At 42.5% G+C, this 13,601-nt stretch overlaps 1 long non-coding RNA gene across 1 annotated transcript; it reads left to right on the plus strand.

Annotated features, from left to right (window-relative positions):
• The first annotated feature begins 5,518 nt into the window (after positions 1–5,518).
• Positions 5,519–13,601, plus strand: LOC132250672 (uncharacterized). The gene is made up of 4 exons (XR_009462277.1): positions 5,519–5,575; positions 7,550–7,642; positions 8,903–9,009; positions 13,514–13,601. It is a non-coding gene; the product is annotated as an uncharacterized LOC132250672 (long non-coding RNA).

Below are 13,601 nucleotides of genomic sequence, written 5' to 3' on the forward strand. Positions count from 1 at the left end.
TAACCTGCTCTTGAAAACTTCGAAGGATGGAGATTCAACAATTTCTCTAGGCAGGGTTGACTGGTGCCTCCTGAGCCGGGGGGGGGGGGGGGGGGGCACAATTTGTGTGTGGCCCAAAAGCCCCATATTCACTCCTATACTTCTGTACCGTGGCTTAGTAACACCCCCCCCCACCCCCCACCCCCAAAAAAACCACCACCGGCCTGTGCAGCAAAAGAACTGCCCCGTCCTGAGCAGTGCTGAGTCAGGGGCCAAACTCAGGGGGGGGCATGTGCCCCCCCACCAGTCACCTGTGTCTCTAGGTAGCCTGTTCCATCTATTTGTAGAAGATATAAAAATGTGAACAGAAACCATGTAATAGATTAATTTTTATATGCAAACAAGAAAAATGAAACCAAAACCAATCAGGAATGTTTTACTAAGAGCTGGAGATTAGGTTGGAATTGTTGAAAATATTTTGAAGACAGTGTTTGAGGCAGCATTTTCTTTACAGGACAGCCTTCTTAGGAAGAAGGATTCTAGAGAACAGGGTTAGTTGAAGTCATGGTGCTAGATGCGCAAGATTTTAGTGGCTGGGGAAACAGGGATAGGAAAGAAAAAACACTGTCCATTCCATTCCTTTCTGTGTTTCCTGAGAGTTTGTCTCGCATATCTCCTCCTCCGTCACATGTATTCAGAATCCCCATCTTCACAATTCTTTTCCTATGCTCTGCCCCAGGAACAGTTTTCTGGTATAAAGTAGTATAGAGACCAAATCTCCAGTATATCATCTACATGCTAGCGTAAAGCTATATTACCCTGCAGGGTCATCACTTGCAGCAGTTCCCATAGCACAATACTACTACATATATCTGACTCTACACATGACGGAGCACTGGTTCAAAAGGCTTCATTATAATGTTGTTCAATGTCAGACCAAAAAGGGTGTGTATACCCACCCAGCCTTTTGTCAAGGACAAGTTCAGCTGGATGACAGCTGTCTCCTGGGAAGGGGGGGGGGGGGGGGGTGTTTGTAAAACTGAGGGAGACATGAAAACCAAACATCAGAACAACCAGCATCAGCCTCCATGACTAAGCATAGTACCATGTCTCTTATTACAGGCTAAAGACACTCAGAGCAAAATGGCTATTCTGCCCTGTGCATAGGATTGGTTCATAGAAACAAAGGTTCAACACAGAAAATAAAAAGCATCATAGCTTCTTACACCACACTTACCTGAATTCCTGTGGAAACAGACTGCTTCTATGGTATCACCCTCTTGCTTGAAAAGGTGCCTCTACCTCAGTGGTGGCATTTCATCTCTTTCACCAGTACAGAGCATGGGTAAATCCTGTCTAGATCAATAGCTTTAAGAAAATAACAAGACTGCAGGTGAACTAGGATCTATTATTGTAAAACCTCATTTTACATCGAGTTCTAAGGGCCTGTAAATGAAGGATTTTGTAATAGGAAAGGCATCGTATTATTATTTTCTGCATTATGATAAAATTGCTAAAGCAAAAGTAAGTTCAGAGAAAAAGTAGTTTGTACAAATGGTAGTACCCTTAAATTTGCTAGGAGGGACGGGAAATCAGTGTGGTAATGAATTAATTTCCATTTAAATAATCACAAAGCTATGTTATTGTACATGTACCAAACAATAGACAATTTTGAGTCCATTACCTCTCAAAGAACCTTCTGTGCTCCTTGAGCCTTCTGCAACTAGGAATTAACTCTGATGTCAGGCCTGAAATTCTAGCCCAGTTGCAGTCAATGATAAATTTTTTTCATTGATATAATTAAGGGCAGAATTCCATGTCAGGTATAAGACCTCAGGCCATATATTAGAGAAAGAAATCTTACAGTTTAACATACAAAACTCCTAGCAACTTGAGTTTTGCCATAGTGAGCAAAGAAGAGTGGATTATTAATTACTATTTTTTTTATTAATGATCATATTCAGGCTTTTGCAGCTAACCATTGTAAATATAAAACTACTGCTCCATTTTGTAACAGATGATAAAATCCTAGAGTGAGCTGTGATTTTCAGAAGTGAAAAAAGTTGGACAGACCTTCCATCTGGCCCAACTATCCTAAAAACCTTGTTAACTAAACAATTTACCTCTGAAAGTTACAGATAAACGTAAAAGACTTTCATTCATTCAGCTGGATTGTCAGAATGTCACTAAGTCCCCAGTTTCTTATACTTCACATCTTACATGCCAAGGTTCAGGTTCATTTGCATAAGCCAATTCCATTTTCAAGATACATTTATAAATCCATTTACATGCTGACAATGGCATTCCAGTGAAAGATTCATAGCATGGCTTCTGGTCTCCTGCTAATTGAGGTTAGAAAGGCATTACTGATGTCAAAGTAATAATGATATCTTGCAACTTAGTATGAACCTGCTAATAATTCAGCTCTGGAAAGAAAACAATCTTTTCACATTCCCTTCTTAGATGTCAGTTAAGTTCTGTATTACCATTCCATGAAATAAAACTCTTACACATCAGTGTGTTATGGTCTCTTGATAGAGTTTCTATCTGTCTGCTGAATGCTCCCAGCATCTATGAGCATTTTTATTTGATTTTTAATGATATATTCAAGAGTTCAACGTGGGGGAGAGGGAAGAGATTTTCTTAAACAATAATTAAAGGTTAAACACACATGGAACTCATCCAGATAAGTGCAGACATGCAGTATGCCATAGACCCATCAGCAGCACCACACACCAAAGATGCAGGCATTCCCTGCACTGCTACTTTGCAGCTTGTGGATGGAGGGGTGGGGGTGCAATAGCATACACCAGTAAAAAGCAAGGTGGTGCATGTGGCAGTAATACATGCCACCCAAAACTGGAGCCTAGCCAGCTGGAGCCACACTCCAGCTGCCAGCCAGACTTCCTGCTGCAGGAGTGCTGCAGCTGCAGCTCCTGGAGGACCCTAGGTAAGGCTGCTGAAACCAGCACAGTTGCTTGCCTCAGCTTCCCCTTCCCCACCTAGGGTAACCCGCCACATGCCAGAGTGTGGGGGACACAGGCATTCCCTGGGGACAGACAGCAGTGGCACAAGGTGCCCCTTGTTTCTGCTCATCTGGATGCACCCATGCTGATTAACCCCCCCACCCCTTAATTGGAACTTATTACAGTGTATCTTACAGGATATGGTAAATGCATTATAAAAAAAACAAACAATGAAGTTCTCTAGGGTGCCTTTTGGTGAAAGTTCTTAAAATGCTTTACAAAGTTGGGTATCCTATTTTATTTGAGGACCAGACGCATTCTTACAACTACCTATGGTGTTGTTGGCATCCCCTTTGCCAATAAGGGGGCACTGCATTGGAGGTGGGAACTTCAAAGAAGTATAGGAGAGTAAAGCTGGAAGGGACCTCAATTCCCTGTTCCAGACTGGATCATCCTTTACTAAGCCATCCCAGCCAAGTATCTGCTCAATTTGCCATTACTCCTAATCCTGTCTCCCTTGGCCTTGGAAAAAAAAAAATAATGTATTTCCAATCCTCTCTCTAGTTAACATTCAGGTATTTGAAGGCTGTTACCAGTTGTGTCCCCCACAAACTACATAATCCTAGTTCTTTCTGCCTTTCCTCATAATTCATGCTTCCTAGCCTCCAATCAGGTTCTTGCTCTCTACTGGACTCTTTCCGGTCTGTCCATGTATTTTTTTGAAGTATGGGGTCCAAAACTTGACACAGTACTCCATGTGAGGCCTTACCAGTGCTGAATAGAGGAAGAACTACTTCCCTTGCTCTGTAAGATACACCCATGTTAATGCAACCCAGTATGCTGTTAGCTTCCCCCCCTGCAATAAGAATATGTTGTTGGCTCATATTCAGTTTATAGTCTATTGTAACTGCCAGGTCTTCCTATGCAGTCCTGCAGTTTAGCCAATCATTATCCAGTCTGAACATGTGCAGGCAATTATTCCACCCCAATTGAAGGACTTGCAAGTGTTCCTTGTTGAATCTCATCTAATTGATTGCAGACCATTTTTTCCTGATTTAACTTTGTTAGGATTCTGCCCTATGCAACAATTCAGCACATTTCTCAAATGGCCAGGACTCACCTGTTTTTGGGGCCATGTTAATTAGATGCAGGGTGCCAGGTGATTTACATTGGTGTTTGCACTTATTTTTTCTTATAATAGAAGAAAATGTATATTTTTGTTGCCTCTAGTAGGCTCCTCCTGTGCAGCTGAGTATACAGTTGAAAAGATTGGCTTGTTATATACACTAGTAGCGTTCATTCTGAGCGTAACTCTTTCTCCATAGTCATATCATTTTTGATCTCCAATGATCATGCCCAGTACTACTCTGATTTGGCCAACAGGGGGTGCAGTAAGAGTATGAATCTGGCACTCTACTGTTCTTTGACAATTTTAAATTGCTCATGTTATGTTCCATAGTATTAATATACCCAAAATGTAGGCAAACTTTCATAAATTTAGAAACACAATATGAATTTTCCAAACTGGTGATACATGAAAGAAATACAGCCCAGAATTAGAAATTGAGAGACTCAGGGAAGATTCTCAGGAAATAAAAAATTCTAAATTAAAAAAAAAAAATTATATATATATATATATATATATATATATTATTGCTGTGTCCTATTGTAATGTATCCAAGTTCTAACAGTTTAAAACTTTCACACATTGAAAACATTAGGCAGGAGCCAATATCTCTGTGAAACATGGAGCATAGGCAGTGAAAAAGCCCGAGGTTGAATCAATTCAGTCTTTGTAGTTCAGTCTAGGCTCACAGCTTGAACCGATTAACAAACAGATAGAGATTTGCTTTGATGCAGGAAATGCAGATGTATACTGCAGTGGCTCAAGCCAAAAGCTGGGGAGTGCTAGAGCACACCACACTGGGGTGGGGGTTTCAATACTTTCCCTGGCCCACATGGGACTCCAGCCTGGGTCTGCAGTGAGGGGGTGGGAGGGTAGTGCCTGCCAGGCTTCTGCCCCCCACGAAGGAAGGGGGGCAGGGGCACTGAATTCATAAAAGCGTGAGCAAGAATAATCCTCTCTGAAGTGAGCATGTATTTAACACAGCACTTTGCAACCTCAAGCACATGACAGGAGCAACTGAAAAAACATTGCTCAAGCTAAGATACAGCCCAGGAAAGGCAGAGTGAGAGCACACGCAGCTTAGTCTAACTTAATTGGAATGTAATAAACCAAAAATGCAAGACCTTGCTAGGCTTTCCAGTCTCCCACCTTTTATGGCTTCTGCTTTATAATGTAAGTGTAGTTCACTGAATTCTTGTCTCACTAGCTCAAGCTGTCTGACCCTCTCCTGTTCCCTTACTTCCGTCTGCAGCACATATACTATGTGTGTGCTCCAGGTCTTTGCCAACACCTCCCACCTCTCAGTCTGATCCTGCAGGGCTTGGTCCTGTGCTCACAGGTGACAGGGGACCAATCCCTCCAGCTTCTCCCCCTCATCCATGGAGGGGAATCACGCTCCCTCCCCTTATCAACTGCTTACTTTAGTCTCTGCCTGAGGTGGGAGGGGATGGAGTTTTCTCCTTAAGAAGGGTCTTATCTTGTCCCTTCCTCTAACAAGTCTCTGGTAAGGAAAAGGGCAGACAAGGTTCCTTGGGTGAATCTGATATTTTTTATTAGAGCAACCCAAATAGTTGGAGAATAGTTATTAAGCAAGCTTTCGGGTTCAAAAACCTTTTGTCAGGCTAAGGGAGTTTCAGCAGTTGGTGTGTGCTCTTCCTGGATGGAATGAAAAATAAAGAAGCCAGCGGCTGGGCTGGTATGCATACAAGGCAGTCAGTGAAAATGTAGATTGAGGAGTCAATGGGTGAAAGACAGGTTTGGTGGGGGCGGGGGTGGGGGAAGAAAGAGAGAGAAGGGGGATGAAAGTGGAGAGATACTTGGGGAGTCAGATGTCAGGCAGGTTATAATGTGTCATAAATCCAACGTTTATATTTAGTCCATGATTTTTAGTATCCAGGAGGTTGATGAAGTCAAGTTCATAGGCTTGTCTCTGGGAAGTTGTGTAAGTTTCCTTTGAGGATCAGGACTGAGAGATTGGAGAGAGAGTGGTTTTCTTGTGAGAAGTGTGCCTGCACAGGTAACTGGGTATTCCTGTAAGGAAAACACATTTTCCTAGGTAGGTGGGTTAATAATTGGGAAACAAAGCTGTTAGCTCTATAATCAGAGCTTTTAGCTCCCCAGTCTTGATGGCTCTTGGATTAACATTTTAACAAGGTGTTAATTACCTTTGCTGTGCAGGCAGTGGCTTGACACCTTGCCAAAGAACCCGCAGGGGCAGGCACAGGGGAAATTAACCCCCCTCCCTGCCCCCTTTGCCATGCCAGACGGTATCTCACCACACCCCAACCCCTGCCGCTGGAACAGCTGTGGGGGGGGGGAAGGGAGGAGGGAGAATAAACCCCCTCCCTACCCCCTTCACCTCAGGGGGCCATGATAAGCCAGCATCTGGCCATGCCCCTTGCCTTGCTTTGGCTAGAGAGCAGAGGGGCAGGACCATCCCTGCTCTCTGGAGCAGACAGCACAGCCCAGCTCAGGGTTGAAAAGCATCTGGGATGCTGGGGGACTGGTTTAACTTAAACCAAGAAGGGGCCTGGGATAGAAGTTGCTTAAACTGGTGTGACCCAAATCAGTTACATCTGATATTACATTCAACCAAGTTCATCTTAAACCATTTTTGCCATTTTGAAATTGGTTTATGTACACTGAAGTTTACAGGTTTAAACTAGTTTCTGATCACTTAAAAACCAGTGTGTGTGCAACTTCCGTTCCTAGCCAGAAAGCCTCCACTTTAGCTCCACAAACTGCCTGCAGGTTGAGGAGCCATTATAAATGTTATTCCCTGAAGAAAATTAAGTTACTTAGGCTGAATTAAGAGGAACAAATGTCACCATTTGTGAAATGTGTGCGTGTTTCTGTAGGGTTGGAAGGAGGAGGAAATATTAGCTAATTTAGACAAAACTCTGCTATGGGCTACGTAAGTGACAGACCTGTTTAGCTGGTTTTTAAGTAAGAAGTTATTTTGCCAAATCCAAAACATTCCTAAAATTAGATCTCCCATTATGAGTCACTTATAAAGTAATAGTTGGCAAAAATTCTCAGACAAAATATCATCTGTTAATTACAGTACTCTTCCATAAACCACAAACTCCTAGGATGTTAGCTTTCACACAGAGCTCAGTATCTGCTTAATGCAGTGTTAAATAGCAATCTCATTTATGAATACAATTTGTGTACAGTTCTTTGGTGCCAAGGGAAATGAGCTTTATAATAAAAGAAGTTTTGCAATGTCTTCCAACTTTGATAAGGCCAGGAAATTTCCTTCTGAATATTCAAAGTGAAATGTTTTGTTCTTAAATTTTCCCTTTAAATATCTTTATCTTCAAAATTGATATGGGCATGATGATCACTACAATTTAACTCACTTTGGAATAATTCAATTACAATTGGACTACTGAGCGATTTGGGGAAGAAACAGTAATTTATATATGTTTAGATTAACACATTGGGGCCCAGTTTTGATTGTAATATCTGGCTCCAGGGGCAGATCCAGAGGAGATACAGTGGCATGGTTGCAGCTTGCTTTTGGACCACACTATAGAGCAGCAACTGGGGACTTCAAGTCCCCAAAGTGGTAAGAACTCCCTTCCATACATACACCCCTCCCTTTCCCTCTATACTCAGCAGCACATCCCTTCCCCATTCCCCATTGCCGTTGTTCCTGAATGACCCATGGGGAGCTCCACAGCTGCTTCTGCCCTGCTCCAGCCGTGGCTATGAAGATCAGTGGAGCGAGAGTCAGGCTCAGCAGGGGACAGCAGTGATGACAGCAGCTGGCGAGTTCTCCCTCCATGCCCAATTCCCTGGATGTTCCCTGCAAGCAGGTGCAGGAAGGAGGGAACCCACCCACTACTGTTATTGTCTCTGGCCACTAACCCTGGCATGAGAGACATGTAGATCTCAATAAGACTGAAGAACACCACCTACCATTTTGTGCTCTAGTTTCCTCAGCTGTCTTGAGCAATGATTGGAATCTGGTCACCCACCGTATACGAGTGCCACTTCTATGCAAAGCTTTTTCTGCAAGTTAGAGAAGGACAGAGACAAATTGTGAGTCTCTAACTAGTCCAGCTCCAGCTCTTTGATTAGTCCAGAAATGTGAAAGAGAGCTATGCCACTACAGTCCTGTCTTTCCTCATGTCTCAGACCTTTTAAACCCTTGCTCCATGACATTTCTCAGCTTGTTTGGCGATTTTCTATTCTCCATTACCCATAAACTTAGCCTGAGCTGGAAATCCAGTTCAGCCATCTCCTTAGCATAGGCCAATTTGGCCAGAATTGTTAGTTATGTCATGAACTTACCCCACATGCTAGATTGATTTAGGGGTTTCAGGCAAGTTTATGGATAACAGAATAGAAAATCCCCAAACAAGATGAGTAATGTCATGGAGCAAGGGTTTAAAAGGACTGAGGAGACATGAGGCAAGACAGGACCATAGTAGCACGGCTCTTTTCCTCATTTCAGGACCACTCAAAATCAAAGGAAACTAGCGGGAGAGGAGACTGGCTGACACCGTCTCTGTCCCTCTCTAATTTGCAGGAAAAGCTTTGCATAGAAGTGGCACTTGTACAGGTCCTTACAGGGAGAAAGAAGTTATCTTTGTAATATATATATTATCCCTGAGAACTGAATAGAAGACTATAAGTAAGCATATAAAGGAGCAGTACTTAGGAAGTGCTGGGTAAGGCATATGACTAGTCCCCTAGCTAGCAGAAGCTGGGATAAGTAGGATTGCAAAGAGGAGGACTGCATTTTATTGAGAAGTGCAGGGTAAGAATCCTACCCTAGTTCTTACAGTTATTTCCTCATATTTTTGTATTTTTCAACCTACAGCTGATTATGTGACTTTTCTTGCTTATGTAAGCAAAATGTCTGCTGATTATGGTGCCAAGTGTGATTTCAAAGCAATTGACAATGACAGGTTTGTCATTCCTATGGAGGTAAGGTTTATATAAAATATTTTAAGTCCATTAAGGATATTATCCATAAACTGGAAACAACTCCTCTGCTAGAGATGCATATCCTGGATTGAGATGAGCAGAACTAAGCTTTAGTTCAGGGGCAAATTTTAGTTCTCTCTCAGCAGAATAGTGGAGAGATGTGTGAAGCTGAAGAGCATCTCAAGAATAACACTACTCTGATTTGTCACAAGTTAAGAAATGCTTTTTTCTTCCCCTATGCCTTCTTCTTGACAGGATGGATGACGTGCCAAGGACTTTGCCAGTCTGTGGCTGACTCACATCAGGGTATACAATAATACTACAATTTCATAAAACTAACCAGAATTTTTAGAGTTGCACATTGGCAAATTCCACATATCATCACAGAAGTCATGACTGCTGAAGTTAGAGAAATTTCTGGCTGGACACAGGTTGTCTGCATAAATAAACAAAAGCCAGTTTCCTCAACTTAAAATGGATTGGCCAAGTTTCTCTCTAGAATAAACTTATTATGGACAATGACGATCCATCAGCATGAACCAGGTCTATTTTCTATATTGCTTATTTTATGTGAGGACAAAAAAAAAAAAAAAAAAAGACGACTGGTGTATGCTGAAGTTTAGTGGGTTTCCTTTAAAAAAAAAAAAAAATCCCCAAGTGTCCAAATTCTTTCCTGGCTTACTTTCCCTCCATTACATATTTTCCCTTCCTGGAGACCCACCCTGGAAAACCATGATTTTCACCTTGAAGGGACATTAGGTAAGATGGAAAAAACAAGCCTTTTCTTTTCCTCCCAAATAAGCCCGTCTTAATTGACCTACTGAAAGTTTGTCAACATTTCATTCTAATTCTGAAAAGCTGTTTGGCTCTTTACAGTACCCATTCAGGGTTTTATTCTCTTGGTAGTGTAACAAAGCAATTAATTTATAGTACTTTACATTGCATGAACATCCCTCAATATTAGAATATGATGAATATAAGACTAATGTGAATGGAATATCTTAGACCAAGTTCTTGACCTCTCAAATGTGATATCACATCTTTATCAGATGCCAAGATCTGGCACTTCAGAGTAAAGTCAGTCTCCATCACACAATGATTTTACATAATACTGAGGAAAGGGTGAGAGAAATTAGTAGTAAGAAGCTTACTCCCAAGTTCATTAGGGAAAAAACAAAACTGTTTTTGTTTCACTGATGACACCAAGTTGTGGGGCAAGGTGGGCATGCTGGATGGGAAGGACAGAATCCAACTAGATCTAGACAAGTTACAGAGGTGGGCAGATGAGAATAGGATGGAATTCAATGCAGACAAGTGCAGGGTGCTGCATCTAGGGAGAAGGAACCAGCAACACACCTATAGGCTGGGGAACACCCCTCTTGTCAAAACAGTGGCAGAAAGGGATCTTGGAGTCATTGTCAACTCCAGGATGAATGAGCTGCCAATGCGAGGAAGCGGTCAGTAAGGCTAACCACACCTTGCGATGCATCTGTAGATGCACAACAAGCAGGTCCAGGGAGGTGATCCTTCCCCTCTATGCGGCATTGGTCAGGCCACAGCTGGAGTACTGTGTCCAGTTCTGGGCACCACACTTCAAGAGGGATGTGGCTAGCATTGAGAGGGTCCAGAGGGCCACTCACATGGTCAAAGGGCAGCAGGCCAGGACCTACGAAGAGAGGCTGAAGGGCCTGAATCTATTCACCCTCCACAAGAGGAGGAGAGGGGATCTGGTGGCCATTTACAAACTCGCCAGGGGGGACCAGCGGGAATTGCGGGAGGCTCTGTTCCCCCGGGCACCACCGGGGGTTACTAGGAATAACGGCCACAAATGGTTAGAGAAGAAGTTCAGGCTAGACATCAGCGGACATTACTTTACAGTTAGGGCTGCCAGGCTCTGGAATGGACTCCCAAGGGAGGTGGTGCTCTCTCTTACCTTGGGGGGTCTTCAAGATGAGGCTGGACAGGTATCTGGCTGGGGTGATATGATCCTGGCACCCATTCCTGCCTAGGGCAGGGGGTTGGACCTGATGATCTGTTTAGGTCCCTTCCAATCCTAAGCACTATGAAACTATGAAAACAAACCACTATCCTTGAAGCCTAAGGCTCCAAATACTTACTCAGCATCTGTCACTTTAAAAGGTATCTTACTAAAGAACACCTGTAAATAAATGATGCTTACTGTTCATAAATTGGGTTACCTAAATGGTTCAATTTGAAGAAAAATGTTCTTTCGTAAATCTTTATTTAAAATTTGTTTTTCAGAAGTGCTGAACCCTCATAACTTCTTTCGACTTCAGTGAGATTAATTCAGCACTTCAGAAAAGGAGGCCACTAACTTTTTAAAAAATTAATATTTATATATTTATTATTCATTTTATTTACAAGTTTCATGAAACCTTCTTTGCAACTAAAAATGTTGCATGTGAGCTGTCCTTTCAGGGTGGTAACTTTTTATTTGTAACTAGCTTGATATACATTGTCCTCTAGTCCCTTCTAGTAGGCACTAGGGCTGTGCAAAGTTTTGTTCCCCGATTCGATTAAGTGGAGATTTGGCCCAGTTCTATAGCCAAATCCAGATAGAATCAGAGGACCCTTTAATTTCTCCAAATCAAATTGGAACCCTCTGAATAGATTCGGAGAGATTTGGAAATTCAGACAGACGCAGCTTTAAGTGTTTTTTCTACATACCTCTAGGTAGGAGGTGGCTTGTGAATGCTGTGATGCTGGGGTGCATAGACCATCCTACAGGAGCATGGGGGGCTCCCCAGCACGCTCAGCAGCAGACCTAGAAGTAGACCAGAAGCAATCCTGGTCCACTACTGTGTCTGCTGGGGAGTGCTTGGGGGGGGGAGGGGCTGCACCCCCCTGGTTTGGCAACTGGTGCCTCCTGGATCTAGGGGAGGCACCTGGGGTCTCCCCACAGCTGACTGCTGGGCAAAGGAGCCACAGCTTCCCCCCCCCCCCTTGCTGTGTGCTCCCTGGTGGACCCAGAAGTACTTCCTATCCATTTCTAGGTTTGCCACCAAGCACACGGAGGGCCCCCCCACACTCTGGTGGGATGCTCCATGTGCCACAGCATTGCAGTGTCCACAAGCCATGCCTGGTACCTTGAGGTATATAAAAAAACCATTTAAAGCTGTGTCTATGTCTGAATCAGCATTACATCTTCAGATTCAGATTTGGCCAAATCAAATCACAGATAGTGATCCAAATCAACGAATCAAATCACTGTCCCCGATTCAGGCTGAAATCAGAATCTGAATGGACTAAGGCCTGCTTTGCACACCCGCAGTAGGCAACACCCTCTTGCATGTTTCCCTTCCATTAAGGCCTTTAGACTTACTCCACATGCTTCTCCTATTTTCCTCCCTGAACTGGCCTTATAGAAGTTTTCTGATTTTATAGTATTATCAGGGATATAATTCAATAAGAACCTTATTTAAAGGCACAGGCTTCTTTACAGCAAGCTGTGTCTTTTAGATGGAATTAATAGCTGAGGTTGAAAATTTGAACACTGATATTTGCCTTTCAAATCATGGACATTATTTGTCTTACAAAGTTGAGACCCAATTACTTGAAAGAGAAAAAAAAAAAAAAGATTTTCTTCATCTCTAGAGGAGTCCAGAGTTCTGCACACTGCTTTTATTTTCCTTTGTACTGATCGATGGGGGCATTTTTTAAGTAAATGTTACCCAAGGAGAATTTGATAGTGCATAAAGTCAATTATATAGATCCAGTGCCCCTAATAATCTCTATAGAGTATAGGGAAGTACTTTGGCTTCAGTCCCAGCACAGATGCAGGGACAGAAGGATATAGGTTTAAGGATTTCTTCCCAACACACCCACATAATCTCCAATTCCTCAGACTTCATTCAGCTGCAATTAAATTCAACTCAAAACATAGAACTTGAACTAGGACAAAAAGTGATTAGTCCAGAAAAGGAGGGTTGCAACTGAATAGACATAAGCCCAATATTCAGATATAGACAGTTTTGATAGGATGTTAATCTTATCTTTTGATGCTCAAAATTAGACAAAACACAAGACCTGGGTACATCTGCATGCTGTGTTGGCAGCTTAATAGTCTAAGTGCTTAAATGTCCATTTCACTCAGAGAAGCTGAGTAAGTGGGGGCCTGAGTGCCCTGGCCCTCCTCAGGAAGAAGGCCATCACCCAAAATGCATGAAATTTTCCACATGTCCATCACCTTAGGACCCCCTGGCAAAAAATAAAAGTCAGGACCCATGATTTCACATAATCACCCATGTGCCGATATGAGTATCCAAATGGGAGATCAGGGGAACCTGCGTAGGAATTTGTAACTTGGAAGTAAATCTAGGACAACAATAATTAGTGTCATTTATGAAAGGATAACAATTGATTTTTTCCTGGGGGAAACAGACTATAAAGTGGCCAAAATCTTTTTACTAGTGATACAAAATAAAAATGAGGACAGAATTTAGGTTTGGTTTTGTTTATTTGTATTTTTCTTTTGTTTTAACAGACAAATATGCCAAGAGAACAAGACGTTTCATGCTGAAACCTGACTAGCATACTTATATAATAGCTACTTTGGGCCATAGTGCCAAAAC

Source organism: Alligator mississippiensis, chromosome 5 (genome assembly GCF_030867095.1).
Source record: "Alligator mississippiensis isolate rAllMis1 chromosome 5, rAllMis1, whole genome shotgun sequence".
Taxonomy (NCBI): domain Eukaryota; kingdom Metazoa; phylum Chordata; order Crocodylia; family Alligatoridae; genus Alligator; species Alligator mississippiensis.